The sequence below is a fragment of the Liolophura sinensis genome, chromosome 3 (assembly GCF_032854445.1).
Source record: "Liolophura sinensis isolate JHLJ2023 chromosome 3, CUHK_Ljap_v2, whole genome shotgun sequence".
NCBI lineage: Eukaryota > Metazoa > Mollusca > Polyplacophora > Chitonida > Chitonidae > Liolophura > Liolophura sinensis.
Genome location: NC_088297.1, coordinates 6,101,651 through 6,119,510, shown reverse-complemented (window position 1 = coordinate 6,119,510; position 17,860 = coordinate 6,101,651). Strand labels below are relative to the sequence as shown.

At 38.8% G+C, this 17,860-nt stretch overlaps 1 protein-coding gene across 1 annotated transcript in view; it reads right to left on the bottom strand.

Moving 5' to 3' along the window:
• Positions 1–17,466, bottom strand: part of LOC135463647 (protein tyrosine phosphatase type IVA 2-like) — a 37,619-nt gene extending 20,153 nt beyond the window's left edge. The window contains exon 1 of the mRNA XM_064741009.1: positions 17,356–17,466. The gene's annotated coding sequence lies outside the window, so the exon portion shown is untranslated. The remainder of the gene's footprint in view (positions 1–17,355) is intronic.
• Between the last annotated feature and the right edge of the window lie 394 nt (positions 17,467–17,860).

Genomic DNA, 17,860 nt, shown 5'->3' with positions numbered 1-17,860 from the left:
TGCTTGGGGCCAAAGATTGCTGAGGCGTTTTTAAGAATGAAATTTTCTCCACCAATGCATGCCCCTGTCAACCCATTACGTAAAGTGATATTTTTTGTATCTGCACTTAGGTATATACATATACATACACACAGGGTGCATCTAAGCATGCATGAATGAATGTCCATGCCTGGCATACCGCCTACTTAACACCTCCTCCAGCCCCCAAGGCCTAGCAAAACACTACATTCATAAAACTCTAAGGTTAATGGATTTGAACTGGGTGTGTACTGCACACTGTACAAAGACCTGATTACAACACAAAAACATCCCAGACCTTTGTTATTTGACTTTTTTGCACCTGCAGCATTAATTTTATAACATTTAACCATCAACCTCTGACATCAATTTCCATCTCAAGTCCTACATCAGAGTGTAGAATGTAGCATTCACTTAACACAGCACATGGAAGGAATTTCATTACCCACGTGGGGGTGCTACTCAAGATCGCGGACAACCGGGCAAGTCAATCGTATCAGCCAACAGCAAGCAGACGATGAGGTGAAAGATAACCTGAGAGGGTTTAACGGAAACGAACAACAACAGATAATACTCAGGGAAGTACAGATGATAATAACCAGAAACTGCAGTGTGTAAGACAACAGAACAATGTGCACAGCATATATAATTTGTGAAAATCGACACAACCTAGTTTTGAACTTATTTAGCCGTTAAGCATATTAACTCCCATGTTATTTTCATAATGTCTTCACCACCTTGTGTGGATGAGTTGGTGTGAGTAAACGTGTTGGCGTGACAAAGTACAAATGCCTAGATGTCGACAATCTCAAATTGTCCATACTAACCAGAGAAATCTAAATCATGGGCCAAGCATCAAAACATAATCACCGAGATTTATCTTTTTGATTAATAAAAAAAAGGACATTCTGTAGAGCTGCTCTGCAACCGTCAACAAATGATTTGAACTTGATTTTGCCACGCAAGAGTTAATAATAGATCTTACCTCCCGAGATCCAGATTACCTACACATTGGCAAATACTCTGTCTGGTTTCTTTTTATTTTCTGTTGTTTTTTTTTTTGGCTAAAGTCAAGAAACTGTCCGTGATGATGGGAAGAAGTTCACCTTAAACTGAAAGGCCTACATGTCCTTTAGCTTTGTTTAAAGTGAACATAAAGTCAGCCACTACATGTACATGTACACAGATAAAAGGATACAGGACACAGTTATCACAGAAAAATTTGTAAAAAAATCCTATAAAGTTTTTAAAGCCGAGAAGATGAAGTTCAGCGTTGGGGATATGGCACTGACGGACAAGTCACTCCGAGTAGCCATGCTGTAAGAGCCCTCACAAACTTGGCTCATCACTAGTGTTGAAAGAGTCATATGATAAATGGCTGTTAGGATAAAAAAACCTATTAGCTTTCGACTGTTAGTGTGGTTTCTTATTGGGGAAAGACAGATATCGATGCAATAAATGGGATTTTGCAGTTAGTTTAAGTGTTAAACTAATGCATTTTGGACCATGTATTTATAAACCGAGAACGGCTGCCCGTGTCACAAAGCGTATGAATTGGGCAGCAGACTGCAATAATTTGTCAGGGTGAGCTGGCAAAAAAAACTCCTAGACAGAGTCACTGCCTGAAGAAAAATATTGACGTTGCATTATTTTGCTTTAGCTAAGTTAGATTTATTATGAAAATATCTTCCTAAAATCTGTATCAAAAAGCGTTCCTAATCAGAGGGTCCTGCTATGTTCTGTAAATTCCCTGATGTCTGTGCAGCCAGCGAGGCCTATTGCTTACACCCATACAGGTCGAAGAGGAGGACGATAAGGACCGCTGAAAGACGGCAGTCGTGCCGACAAAGATCATCCTGACCGGGCGCCAAACTTAAACAAACATCACCCCTTTGAAAACTTAACAAAACTGCTACCCTATGGTTGCTTATCTGGCATTGTATTTTATTTTCTCATTGTGACACTGTTTAATACCCATGTTATTGGGGAGCTCCTAGGTTTTGTGACATCACTCCAAGCAGTTATAACGTGGTGTCACCAACTGAGTGGCTAGGTACTGACGATCACTTGCTATTTATTTTGTTGATAGGAGGTGCAGAGTTTATTAAAATATTTTTAGAGCAATTCTGGAAAACTACTTTATTAAGTACTTCAGATTTGGTGGCTGACTTTATGTTTACTTTAGATTAAAGACAAATCATTACAACATGAGCATGTGTATGCATGTATTCAGCATTTCCGTCAGGCTTGCAGTTGAATACCACGTTTCACGTTCAAACTTCTTGTTGTTAAAGGTTAAAACAGTTCTCCTGTATCACGTATTCATTCATCGAAATAAGATCTGTGAAAAATGTCAGGCAACCTTTGTTAACATTAATTTGCCGATCAGTTATCTCGCTGCGTTCCAGAGGCACAACAGACACCAATTTCCTTCAGAACAAGCGTCTCAATTTTCTCCATCATTTGTCTAGTGTAAATAATTTATGGTGCAACTTATTTCAGATGCCCATGGCATGTTATAGTAAACAACAGCCTAACACTTTTTGACAGGTCACATCATACAATAGGGAGTTTTTTAACCTTTAGCAATAAAAGGAGTGCTAACTGTAAACTCCCCTATTAAACTTGCCCCTACTATTATTAGTATCACTAGTATAATTTTGAAGAAAATTCAAGTTAAATTTACGATTTCGCATCACATGAACTGTATCCTGTGCTTACTGAATGGTTGGTAGATCACCTTTAATTTCAAATTTCTTTAGTTTGAAACATAAGAAAAAGATGTAAAATTCTGCCCCAAAAATGCATTTTTAGAGTTCAATAAAATATTACAGTATGTGATAAAAATGATGTTTTCCCAGTAAGATATCATCCTACCTTCCAAACTTTCCATTGCGCAATGAGCCTTTCTCATAAGAACAGAGAATCAAATACTGAATGAGCTGGACTGTGTATTGCGCAATACTCTTGGATCTGAACTCTCAAACTACTTACCGAATACTGGATTTAATTCATGTTTCTCTCCTCGTACAAAGTACTAGGTGAGCTGGACTGTGTATTGCGCAATACTCTTGGATCTGAACTCTCAAACTACTTACCGAATACTGGATTTAATTCATGTTTCTCTCCTCATACAAAGTACTAGGTGAACTGGACTGCATATTGCGCAACGTTCTTGGATTTGAACTTCCAATCTACTTACAAGGTAGTGGATTTAGTTCAAGTTACTCTAGTCAGTCAAGTACTGAATGTGCAACAGCCCTGGATTCTGCTTCCCAGCTTCATTGATTTATGAGCCTCACAGTTTACTTCAAGATTCTCTAGACATTCAAACTACTGGGTGAACTGGACAGTGTATTGCGCAATTGTTAGAATAAATTTCAAGCTTCTCCAGTCAACAAAGAACTGCCCTCTGCCTTTAGTTTTGTCCAAACAGCACTTGATAAACTTTAATACATGTACACTGCCAAGGTATACTGTACAATGTTCAGTAAGATGACAGCGTCATTTGAAGCCAAACCATCACCCTAGAGTCAACATGTCCCTGTCATACAGCTTTTATTTATTTATTTGATTGGTGTTTTACGCCGTTCTCAAGAATATTTCACTTATACGACGGCGGCCAGCATTATGGTGGAGGAAACCGGGCATAGCCCGGGGAAACCCACGACCAACCGCAGGTTGCTGACAGACCTTCCCACGTACGGCCGGAGAGGAAGTCAGCATGAGCTGGACATGAACTCACAGCGACCGCATTTGTGAGAGACTCCTGGGTAATTACGCTGCGCTAGCGCGCTAACCAACTGAGCCATGGAGGCCCCCCATACAGCTTTTAAATTCTAACCACACCTGTACAGGTATATATACTTAGTCAACAAGCAGAGCTTCACCAGGGAATACCTATGATATCAAAGCCAGTCAGCTTAGTCTGAGTGATGAATGGGCACTTGGGTGACATGAATGAATTATGGGCGTGGAAACACTGCGCTGAGAAAGGCGCTGACAGCCAATTCAACCCGGTCCACAAGTACTTGAATGTCTAAACACACGGATTAATATAAGCTGGGAATGCGATCAGCAGGTCATTGGTCTGTATAATCATGAGCTCAAAGTACATGTTGGTTAATCTACATTGTACCTGAAGGGATTACTTACAATGTTCTGGTAGTTCACTGTTCTCGCAGCCCAAGGATACTGCCTTTGCCATTTCTCACAACGTCCAGTTATACATGTGCACGTAAGCCTTTTATTCCGCTGGTGTCTAATGCTGTCCTCACGAATACTTAACTGCAGTTTCATTTGGAAACCACTTCTTAAATTAAAATAATTAATTAATTAATAAATTAGGGACAAGACAAAGTCTGGATGAGGCTAGAAATTAAACCATGAAGATACATGTACATACAGTATATGTGCCTCCTGCCCAAAAATATGCCCTCATCCAATAAAATAATGCTGCTCTATGCGACACACATATTTTTTCTATTATTTTTTTTTTTTCATCTTAATTAGAAGAATATCTCCACAGACTCTTCGGAAGAGCATTGAACTCAACCTGATGGAGGTGTGCATAAAGACATTCTCACAGTTTCTGCTTCAAATTTCATGAAAAACAAACACACGCAGTACCTGTAATACTAAATTAAACCCTGCTTACATGTACACATGCAATACGCTGCCTGGCAGAAGCTAGCTCACCACGGACTCCTCAACTGGTCATTATTTATTCATAAGCAATAAGTACAAAATATATGTATCTCCAGAAAGCCACTATTTAATCATTCATCAAAGCTCTTAACCAACCGTTTGATTTTCCTCCACAACACACATACATGTACGATTTTTTTTTTTTTTTTTTTTGATTGGTGTTTTACGCCGTACTCAAGAATATTTCACTTATACGACGGCGGCCAGCATTATGGTGGGTGGAAACCGAGCAGAGCCTGGGGGAAACCCACGACCATCCGCAGGTTGCTGACAGACCTTCTCACGTACGGCCGCCAGCATGAGCTGGACTTGAACTCATAGCGACCGCATTGGTGAGACACTCCTGGGTCATTACGCTGCGCTAGCGCTTTAACCGACTGAGCCACGGAGGCCCCCTGTACATGTATGATGTGCAGTTATACTTAATACAGTACATGTACATGTATGATGTGCAGTTATACTTAATACAGTACATGTACATGTATGATGTGCAGATATACTTAATATAGTACATGTACATGTATGATGTGCAGTTATACTTAATACAGTACATGTACATGTACGATGTGCAGATATACTTAATACAGTACATGTACATGTATGATGTGCAGTTATACTTAATACAGTACATGTATATGTCAAAAAGTTCGGACCATGACCAAGACGCAGGCTACTGTATCATGTCTATCAAAGCACCATATTTTTCTCTGCTTTTTTCTTTCTTTTGGGAGTTAGTGAGGGAAGATTTGTGTCACATTGTAACTGTGTACAAACAGGATAGGCGGTCGATCACATGAATGGACACAAACAAATCTCAAAAATCAAAACTGAATGATTAAATGATAATGATACAGACGTGAATAAATTTTACAAAACATTCTGCTGTGTTGTGGACCTGCTGAAAAGGTTTGAAAACTTCACAACAGTGAGCGACCACACTTCGAACTGAATCTGTCTGCTCGGTGCACTTTGTCAAAACAAAGGCAATTGGTCAGTCTAACTTCTTTCAGCCAATCAAATCTTTCGTTACACGCAGAACCATGTTTAAAGCCACCTTTTGTCCACCCCTGTTCTAATGTAAACTTTTGGTATTGATTTTGAAAAAGTTTTACAGTCTTTTTTTATCACACTTCAAGCCTTCACAGTCTTCAAGTTCAGTCACATGGACGATGGCAGGGCGACATTTTGCCACTTTTTCCCGCTTCTCTGCGGATGTACACTCGTCCCAAGCTACATGTAGATAGTAAGTAGTACGGTGACAAGAAAAAAAAAACTGTCCCCATGACTACCCTTTTTTCTGTTTCTGAGTGACAAAATCACGTCCGATTTTTTTTTTGTTTTTTTTTTGTAGCAGTAATTTATTTGTTTGGCAATGAATGCATGGTTCTTGCAAGACTGTTTTACTCATAATATTTTATTTTTCACTCTTACTGCGCCATTAGAATTTTTTTTTGTTTTTGTTTTACATGAAGCGAGAACATGAAACGGCGACTTTACTTTAAATCATACTAAAAAAAAAAGAATAAAAATCGACTAAATCTTCTCTATCTTAAGCAAATCTGCATTAAAACAGCATTCATTTTAGTTGGATTAATCCCCCCTCTTGTACTTTTATACATGTACGTCAGGCCACTTCATGTACATGTATATTCTATATTAAATACATAAATACCAAAGCTTTCACATACCCTTTAACTTAAACTGAGGAAGTACGCCTACATACACATGTATATATGTGCACAAACAACAAGGCGTTGAGTGGCATCTGTAGTTTTGTGAACAACACGACCCTAATAACCAAGGTAATGTGTTGGTACAAAACTTGAGCATGCACACATATAAACCGATCCCCCATGCTGAGCAGTACACCCACCATCCACTTCACCCCACTTACATTTCCTTTTCCTGTATCCATGGCAACTCGTGAGCCTGCAAATGCAAGCCTGTGTTAATAAGGTGAGTGTTCAAAACACTGCAGGTGTGCATGTGTGTTATTCAGTTGGTATTCCCAGATTAAACACAGACAGTTCACTACTTCAAGGCTTCAGCGGCCACAACAACAACAACGTGGGCGAATGAGGTCACAACTTTTACCGTGTTTACTTCGCTAACAGGTCAACGATCAAGACCTAACCCATCCCTCCTGTTTTTGTTTTCTAGCCATACAACAAACCTAATAATACCCTCAAATGTGTCAAACATAACAAGCTGACCACATGAACAGTCATGTGTAAAACAGCGAAGAACCTGATCAAACAAGTGTAGAGAATTATATATATATATATACACATACACCCTCAAAACATACATGTACTCCTCTGTTTGTGGGTTGTCCACAAAACACATAATCGTTACAGAAGTCAAATCCTATTGCACCTCTTCTATACTGTTTATACCTGTACATGTTGACTGTTATAAAAGAAGGGCTAATCTGCCATAACTGTAACATCATGCAATACATGTAAATCAACATGCCTGTCATCTCAGATGCAGGTCCTTCATTATGTACATGTTGGAAAAAAAAGAAAAAAAAAAAAAAATGGCTGTGAAAAAGTTGATGGACCGACAAAAAATTTACTGAACAAGCACACTGCATGGGAATACAGTTAGCATTGTTGTATATGCTCTTCTAATTTGACTTGACAACATTTTTGCAATTTTTTCAAGATAAATATATCTGCATGTAAAAGTACGTATATGTTAGGAATCGAACGTGTCAGGTGCATTGCCTTGGACTTCATCAAGTGGATCAAAGTAACTGTGTTGCGACAGAAACTGCTCACCGCTGTTAATTAACGGCATCATTAAGAGTTAATTCTTGCCTGTGAACAGCCACTCAAATCTTTACCTACACGGTTATGTCTCTGCCCAGCCAGATAACATTGTCAACTCGACCTCCAGGCATGTGCTTGACAGCGATAACAGCCGATTAGCTCAATTCCTCCATATTCACGACAAATGAAATAATTAAACAGGACAGCAAAAGTTCATTAGTCTGCGGAGTCAAGTTGGTGTCAGACTAGTGAGGAGATAATTACAGCAACTCTCAGATCAATGGTTTGTGGAGGCCCTTTACATAAGGCGAAAGACTTGTGTAATCTGCTACATAGGGTGAAGGATGTGTAATCTGCTACATAGGGTGAAGGATGTGTAATCTGCTACATAGGGTGAAGGATGTGTAATCCTGTACATGAGGTGAAGGACTTGTGTAATCCTGTACATAAAAGGAAGGACTTGTGTAATCCTGTACATAAGCTGAAGGGTTCCTGTACTAATCCAAGGCGCGAAATGATGGGTTTGACCTGTCACATGCGACAGCTACAGATTTTTGTTTCCTGTCTCTCAGGAATTTTATCTGTGCCCGCCTCATTAAAAGACGTCTCAATATAGCGGATATAACACGACCCAAATCTTGTCCAATAAAAATCTGTGGTGTACTTTTATGTGAGAAGTGTTAGATTTCGAATGACAAAAACTAAAACTGCAAACGAACAAGGATTTTCACCAAGAAATATATAATACCGCTATGTAAATAGACTCCGCAACATCACTGGCTTCATTTTCTACTGTTAGACTGGGACCTATGGGTTATTTGATATTTTACGTTTAAGATGATGAATATTACATCAGAGTAAGTAAAAAAACAACGATTTTTCTATGAATAATGGAAGAAGGTGTAATTGGTTACATTTCCTTTTGAGCAAGTCTGATTCCAAATGCAAGTGTTATGTTGTTGTTGCAGTATTAATTCTGTGGGACTGTGGCTTAGTCAGTAATACAGAACAGATTTTGCTCACTCTGACAGGCAGGCCTCACAAAAGGATTGCTACCTGTACACTTTTTCAGTAAATGCTGATAGCTTTAATCAGATTATTGAGGTAAAATTTGTTTGTGACAGGTAAGAAATCCAGTTTAAAACAACACATATCATGCCATTAGGAGCTATAAGTCAGGTACTGAAATAATCAGAGAATTAACATGCATTTTTAATGATAGAAAATGCCGTTTAAACATTAATATCAGAACTGTATTTTGCAGCAATGTGCTCATTACCGGAAGAGACTCATCAGGAGAGATAACTAATGTAGCTTTAACATGCATGTCAGTTATTGCCCATGATACAGACATTGTTTTGTGGCTTCTGAACCAATAAAATAAAAATTAATGATGATTAATAATTAATAATTAATAAAAATCAAGGTAGTAAATGACGGAAAGAAGAAAGAAGCCACTCTCAAATGCTTCGGTTAGTTCATCTGAACTCTGACATGTCAACATGTCAGTTTACAATAAATAGCCTAAAACACCAATCAAATAAATAAATAAATACATACATGTACATACTAGCGACATATTCCACCTGTAGTTTCACACGTCACTTTGTGGTCAGTAAATAACAAATCAACACAGCTCTATCTGACACTAGCTGAACAATACCTTCTAGCCCACAAAATCTTCCTACGTTTTCAAACAGCATCTAAAGTAAAATATATATCTTACTGGTCCAGTTTTGTTGAGGATTTAGGGTATATGCATATACTGTAATTCTTCGACCTTTTGCTCTTTCATATGCGAAAAAGTTACAAAATTAGGGCATATACAAGTGTGTTAAACAGTGACACATTAACACCCATCACATAATATAATTACGCATATATTCTAAACATGGTTTCTGGCTTAAAGCGTCACTGATGACAGAAAATTATACCTCGGTCATTAACCACTGAACTTATCCTGAAAATCACATAAGCAGCTTTGCACAAGGTGCTTGTTTTTTCACTAAAGCTGCGAAGTACACAGTATGTGAAAATTAAATCCTCAATTAGGTGTGGAGGAAACATGGAAAACCCCTCAAAATATACACGTGGATGTACATGTACTACAAAGCGAGAAATGACCTGAACTGTGGCTTGTGAACATATACATGTAGATACATGTAGATGTGAACTCCTGGCCTCATGGGTGAAAGGCTACAGTGGCAAGCCTCTAAATCCCCAAATGCATGTACTGTACATAACGTTTAGGCCTAACCTCTGAAATATTGTTTAAAATGCTTGCCTGTCATGACCTGTCAGGGAAAGATCAAAATAGCTGAGACTGATTACTGCACTTTGTGTACACATAGCTAGCACATCACAACTCTGCATGTATTACGAGGCCATCCTTAAAGGATTCTCTGTGGAGCATAACATGACACTACAAAAAAAAAAGCAGGATTGTTTGGTAGCTTATTCTTTTTTTTCTCATTACTTCTTCTGTTTAGCAAACCTGGTAATGAAAAACATAGGCATTCTACAAAAACTTAATGTGGAGAGAGAAATACTGTGACAAAAAAAAAACAAGACATTACTATCGAAGTCCCAAAAATATTTCAGAGTAGGTCAATCTTGTGGTAAGTCAGCCAGGTTGCGCCCAACGAACCCACTTTTAATGTGGCCTTACATGTACATGGATGGCGATTTTCATGCGCATGTACGCCAGTGCACGTTTCCATGTTGACATTCCATCTCCAGGCCAAAGAGCACTGGATTCCTTGTTTCTCATCCAAATATTTTAGAATGTTGCTGAGGGCCATGAAACAATTTTCATTTTTCATGATCATTATCTGGGCTAACAAATAAATCTCCAAGGAATGAGTTCCCTTTTTTACATAGTGAATGGGCTGGGATCTTAAAAATTAACTTTCAGTGATCAGATTGTCAAAAGGAATGTATAAAATGAGTTTCATCCTCGTAGGTGATTGTGACAGATAAAATCAATTTTGGGGTACTTTCCACCCCATCCCTTGAGCACTGTGCACAGCTGTCGCACCTAACAATCGCCATTTTGGCATTTTCACACATTCTGTAAGTTCAATGTGTCAAACCATTCATACGCGACATGACCAATAAACCTCTGCTAGCTCCAGGGCTACATGCAGTGTTGCGGTGTGGTGGGTTAAGATAAAATGGCATGCTGATGGTGACGGGAAAACTAAGAATCTAGTGTGACAGGCCTTATTAACAGCTCCAATTTGTCAGGCTGCCGGTCACAAATGCTTCACATTATACCCTTTACACCAGAATGTGCAGGTGTATGCCTAAGTACATCACATACCCCCAGGGCTGGCTGACACAGACTGTGTGTCTATTACATAACCCTCCGGCTAAAACCAGAGTTTACACAAGTAAACACATATATACATAATGTAAGGGTAAAACCTGATCAGAAAAACCATCTTGTACCTTAGAAACAGCTCAAGAGAATGTAGACTGTTCTGTTTCCTCCCCACACTCCCTCTGCAGACATCAACGCAGGAGTAAACATTTTTTTTTTCAATTCAACAATAACATTTAAAGGGAAACACTAATATCATGATCTGTAAAACTCTAGCTAGCACATGCCAGTGCATTTGTATGAAGAGTATTATATGTAAGAACTTTCCCACACTAATTTTGACAAACCTCTATAATATGATAGAGCTTTAAAGCATGGAGTCTGGAAGTTGGCCTGCAGTTAACATATTTTGCAATATCACTATTATTTTACTGACAAGTACGTATATAACATATTTACAAAATGAACTTCTGTGACCATAACACAAACCAATTTAAATGTTTAAAATTTTGTGCAAAATTGTTTTACACAAAATAACCAGTTGAACAAAATAAGAAATAAATGCCAGGATTCCAGAATGTGGTGTTTTTTTAGAATGGCCGAATGCTGATAAGAATAACTGATTTTAACGTCACAACCAATCCAATGTCAAAACAGAGTTGTGGTCCCTACCCCCTGTACACGTATGTAGACAGTGAAGGCCGAGATCTTATGAGGATCAACAGGAAATAAACATGTACATTCACTTCCTTGTTTAAAATGAGTCTCAGGAAGTTTATCACACCTAAGCTGCCCATGTAAAAGTTTTCCAGCCCTACAACAAATATCCGGTCGTCACGGTAGGTCATTTGTGATGCACAACTACAAAAGTAACAACAGGTGTACTGGACTGAGTGGACACCAAGGGTGTACTGGCAGACTCCAAGTGGCAGTTCTGTGCATTTATATGTACCTTCAATATAGCAGATTTAACGGGCAAGTTGTAAACCTTGACACCATAAAGTGTGAATGTCGTTTTCATTTACTTACCTTTACCTTTAAAATTAACGCATAATGAAAGACGTCAACGAGCCATTCTTTTCAATAAAGGTCAAACTTCAAATTGAATTGAAGAGAAAAATTTTGAACAGTTTCATTATTATTTAATACTTCTTTCACTCTGAACACAGTAACTACATACAACCGGAGATGACGGCAGCATGAAATGGACATGAACTCACCGATATCGTATTAGTGAAAGGATCTTGGGGCCTTGTGCTACATTAGCACGTTAACCACTAGGTCACGGAGATCCCTCCAGAAATTCACAGTAAATTCAGGTGTCCTTACTCTACATTCAGGTGTCAAGTGAGAAGATAACAGAAAACTGTTACCTGGATATACCTGTACAGGCCTTGTGTGTACGTTTGCTATAACCTGTCACATCGCAACATATATTCACACATACCCAGAGTTACAACTTCTACTGTGCTCCACTTCTGAACGGCTCTCCAACGGCCAAAGTTCAGTTATATCACATACGTATAGTTGCCGTTCAATGGAGTCATCAGTTCAGTAATTAACCTGACCCAGAACTAGAGCACTGTGAATCCTTTTCGGCCTCTAAAGCACTTGTTTCAGTGCTAATTATGCACACAGATATTACGCAAATGGTGCCAAAAATGATTTGTTTATGTCACAAAAGGTGAAAGCTTCACAAAAGAGTGCAGACCATTGTTCTACCTCCCACCCCTCAAGCCCTTCCCAGGATTCTCCCATAATGTTTCAATCCATGGGTTCCAGTGGACAGTTCAAACTCCTATTCATGCTCTGTGTTACAACGGATTAAAATGCAGAGCTTGGTGGAAGAAACTGAACATGGTGGAGAAACAAGCAAAAAATGACACAGCATATTTCAAAAATGTTCAATAATGCAACCCTACAACCATGAACAACGTGAACCTACCCCCCCCAACAACATCACCACCATCCTTCCATAGAGCTGGTAGTCTCAGATAAGGTAAAACATCTTATGGACTGACAGACTGGATCACAAACCTTGTCTGCCATCATCCCTAAACACAGTAGCGTATGAGAGCTGAGTGAGAGATTTCGTGTATCATATCTGGCGTCCATAGGCAGAAAGCTACACCAGATCACAAGCTTGTCATGTATTGTCACAGCTTTCTGGATTATTCCCAAACTGTCATCACTGATGAAACAGTGTAGAGATCTTGACAACCTCATCACTATACAGATGAGTGTACCTTTTTTCCCCGTGAATTAGGAATGACTTTTTTCGATTCCCAGCTGCGAAAACAAATTATTGTTGGTTGGAAAAAATGCACAGATCTTAGTCTAAGATGTCAGATACGGAAAACAGCCAAGTTCGCCTGTGTACATTTATTCAGCATCAGACAAAATACTCCGCTTTTCATTGGATAACAATGGTCACATGATAGACGTGGTGTATATTCCAGTATGTGTCTGCTGACTAGGTTACTTCCTTTTGTTCAGTTGGAAAAACAATAATTATTTATTTATTTGATTGGTGTTTTGCGCTGTACTCAAGAGTATTTCACTTATACCACGGCAGCCAGCATTATGGTGGGTGGAAACCGGGCAGAGCCCAGGGGAAAGCCACGACCATCCACATGTTGCTGACAGACCTTCCCACGTACGGCTGGAGAGGAAGCCAGCATGAGGTGGGCTTGAACTCACAGCGACCGCATTGGTGAGGAAAAACAATGATTAACGCTTCGAATCGCCAGTACATCAGTCTTCTGTGCTGAATTGATGGATCTTGCTGATGTCTCGCCCAATAGGAGGGTTACTGACACCCTATATTTCTGAGCGAGTGAGTAAGTGCTTGGGGTTTAACGTCGTACTTAACAATTTCTCAGTCATATGACGATGAAGGAATCCTTAGGGTGTATGTAATGCGCCTCTTTATTGCAGGATGGATTTCCGCCGCCATGCCCGAGCCATTATACTGATACAGGTCAACCAGCTGTTGCACCATCCCATTCATGCTGGACACCAAGCAAGGAAGTTACAACTCCCTCTTTTGAAGTCTTAGGTGTGACTCGACCCAGGATTGATCCTGGATCTACCACTCCCGAAGCGGACGCTCTACCAACTGTGCTATCCGGTACCATATATTTCTGTACCCTATCACTGAGTAACCATGTAATTACTAATATTAGGCTACCAGTTGCCAGTACTAATGCACCTAATGTCAGACCAGTTCAGGGAGGTGCCACATCTCAAATCATAGACATGTATAGCCAGAGGTTCATTGAAGTCGTCTGGACGAGCCGATATTCGGTCTGTCGTTATATTTATTCAATATGAGGTTGTTTTTTGAAAGAAACATGCCAAATTGTCCACAAACTCAATTTGAACATATCCAAAGTTCCAAGTTATCTCCCTTTTATGGAAATCTTCATGACTGTGTTGATTTTGAACTTGGTAAGCGGGGGTGGGGGGGGTGGGGGGGGGGGGTTACAAAATCGAACATGAGACATAGTAAGCTTCTTTGGTCTCTGCCAAATCGGTCCTAATGAATAATTTGATCTACTTTGGCTTCAGATCTTTCTGTTTTTGACATTAACGTTGAGCGAGTGATTGCATGTGTGTGCATGCCGTCTGACTAGGTTCTTCCCCCTGACATCAGGTGGTGCTAATATCTTCAGCTCCTTTCAAGGTAAACACACAGTTTGCCTCCAGGTTTCATTTTCGGGAGTCTGGAAGTTTGATAAACGAAATTAAACCCTTCTTTGTCAGATATGAACCTTTAGTAGCAACAATGTGTTTTAGGCCTAGGATACAATTTATACTTTGTTTCTTTTCTTTAATGTTTTTGTTTATGGGAGGGGAAAACTGTGACTACCATCTAATTGGATCAGGCATTGTAACATCTTGCTATTTCTAGCTTGGGCCATGCATACCATAAATGTACACTGCTGGTCAAATGTACAGTTGCATGTTAAAGTGTAACATGAGTGGAGAAAAGTCAAGTCCAGTTTGTGGTGCAAACACTGGCAAGTGTACCAAATGTCAGACATGGACATTAGTCAAGTACAGTTACATGAATAAAGCATGACACTGTACATGTTCAGTTGCTGGTGCAATTGCACCTAAAGTCAGAAGTAAACTGGTCTATACCAGCATTACATACCTACATGTAGTTTCTAATACAATATGGACTACACCAACGCTCAGTTCATGAGACAACAACAAAGATTTTTGGTAAAAAAAAAACAACAGTATTTGGTAATCAAATCACCTTTTCCATGTTCACCAAGAATAGGTCAGATTATCGTGTTTCAGTAAATATCAGACTCGTACAGGTTCTGTTTAAGGAGTCAAAAAGATTCCTAATTTTGAGTTATAAATTATAAATTTTATGAGCTATTACAATTTACATCCAGCTGACAGTGCAACTGCACCTGGCACCATGGCCATAAAATTATTATGATGTATTAATTTACCCTGTTACTTGTTCACCTATTTCTTGTTAAGATGCAACTAGCGTCAGGAGTTGACCACATCCAGATTTTGTTCAGCTAACCATCATCGATATTTGACCACCTAATTTACTTCTAGTGTGACATATTAGACTTGTTCAAACTTAATGTGAGAATAATTTCACCAGTACAGAATGAAAATTAAGATGTATGGATGCACAGCACAGGTATTACGTTTACCATTAACGATTAACCGTAGCAATGTAACACCTCCATAATCCACTGAATAACACAGATTTGTACTCAAGTGTGACATGCTCATAATCCTCTGAGAATAATTTCACCAGTACAGAATGAAAATTAAGATGTATGGATGCACAGCACAGGTATTACGTTTACCATTAACTATTAACCGTAGCAATGTAACACCTCCATAATCCACTGAATAACACAGATTTGTACTCAAGTGTGACATGCTCATAATCCTCTGAGAATAATTTCACCAGTACAGAATGAAAATTAAGATGTATGGATGCACAGCACAGGTATTACGTTTACCATTAACTATTAACCGTAGCAATGAAACACCTCCATAATCCACTGAATAACAGAGATTTGTACTCAAGTGTGACATACTCATAATCCTCTGTCTATTAACAATATTCTTCACGGCAGACTGAAAGAGTGCACATACACCGATGCGTATGTTTGAGCAATGTTATTCCAATCCAAGCTGGAAGGTCAAAAAGCACAGTGGCAGTCAACAACGAGGGTCACTGATAATTCCACTTCCATGAATAATCTATATGAATCAGGTATTGGGTTAACCTATTAAAGCTGTAGGTTACTACAGAGCAGTGATGCGTGTCATGCTGTGTGTTTTCATGGGTGCACAAATGTAGACAGATATGTAGATAGCACTGTATGTAAGATTCAATTACGATTTACCATGAAAGACTGGTCCTGAAAAATTCCAGGCTGAAATGCATCCGTTGACTGTTCAGAAACCCATGAGTTGAAGCCGAGTTTACTTATGAAACTGTTGTTCAGCCATTAGTTCAATGCACCTAATTTCATCACCCTCAATATTACACACTCGACTGCCAGACGCCCCATAAAATGAATGTCTGTGTTGTTTGTCTGAAGTACTGCTCCTAAAAATGTGAAACCGTTTAACAGATAGGCTAACATCGTAGCAGGCGCTGTTTTTCTATGACAGCTTGTTTGCTTTGACATATATGTGCACGCGAAAGCAAACATGCTGTCAAGCTAGCCAAGTGCTAGCAATACAACAGTACTAGTATGTGCATATAAATGATGGGATGAATCAGGAACCCAAACATTTGCTGGCAATATATATATATATATATATATGCTCTTACTATAACAAAAAACAAAAAAAAAACAAGCAAGTTTCTATGATATTACAGTTGACGAAATTTCAAAGCAGCACAATTTAGAGCAGAATTCTGAGCAGTTTAGTGATTTTTACTTCAAATACCGAAGACAATTTGAAGGAGTTCTATTTAGGAGAGAAATTTGATTTACATCAACTGTAATCATTTTCGTACATCGCGAAATCGCAAATTTTGAAAAAATGTTTAGAGGGCTCGGAGTACAAAGTAAGACGGCCACGTCAACTGAAATATGATACTAACAAAACAAGGATGTGAAACACACACACAAAAAAGCAAAAATTAATCACTGATTGACAAAACTTAACAAAACACGATGCTGTCTGTTTGCTTGCTAAAATTTCATGCCACTCGGTAAAACTAAGTTCTAAGTTGCATCCTTTCCGATGCTTTGTTGGGCTATGTTATTCACTACAGTTTGGAGACGTTCAACTCATCTGCACACATGCTGAATGGATGAATTTTGCTTCAAGATCTTCGCTAAAGCCCACGCATTTTGAAATCGGGTTTCTTGTCTTCGTGTTGTTTGTTGTAAAACATGCTCACTTCAAGCCATGTCATTTGTACAGTTCTAGACGTACACAAAATGTTCATAAAGACTCACAGAATTCACTGGATTTGACGCGTTAAATTGCATACTAAATCTCCCGACCTTAAAACAAGACACTCACCTGGCTATCCCTGCACATTGATTGGAAAAATTGTTCAAAGTTGGCTATTCGTACGAATTTTTCCTTCGGCGTATGGAACACAAGAATCGTTCGAGAGAAGCCAATGACAATATGGCCGCCTGACTTGTGACGTCACAAAATAGGAATGTAGGATTCCGCAAGCACGTGGTTGGTGATCTCGTTGGCCGAAAATAGAATTGGACTCACAAATGACGCATCCTTGTTTGTACTCCAAATAAACAGGTATTTCAAATAAACAAAATAGAGATGAGCATTGTGTCCAATGTTTTGCACTTAAAAGATTAAAAAAATATATGTAATTAAAAAAAAAAACACCGTCAGGAACTGCCAATAGCATAATCCATATTCAGTGACATTCAACACCATAAAACAGCGATTTTTACTTACCGTATACAGTGTCGCAAACATATATAATAATACATAAATAATATACAATAATATATTGTATATATGGTATATATATAACTTTTTATTTTTTCGTGTA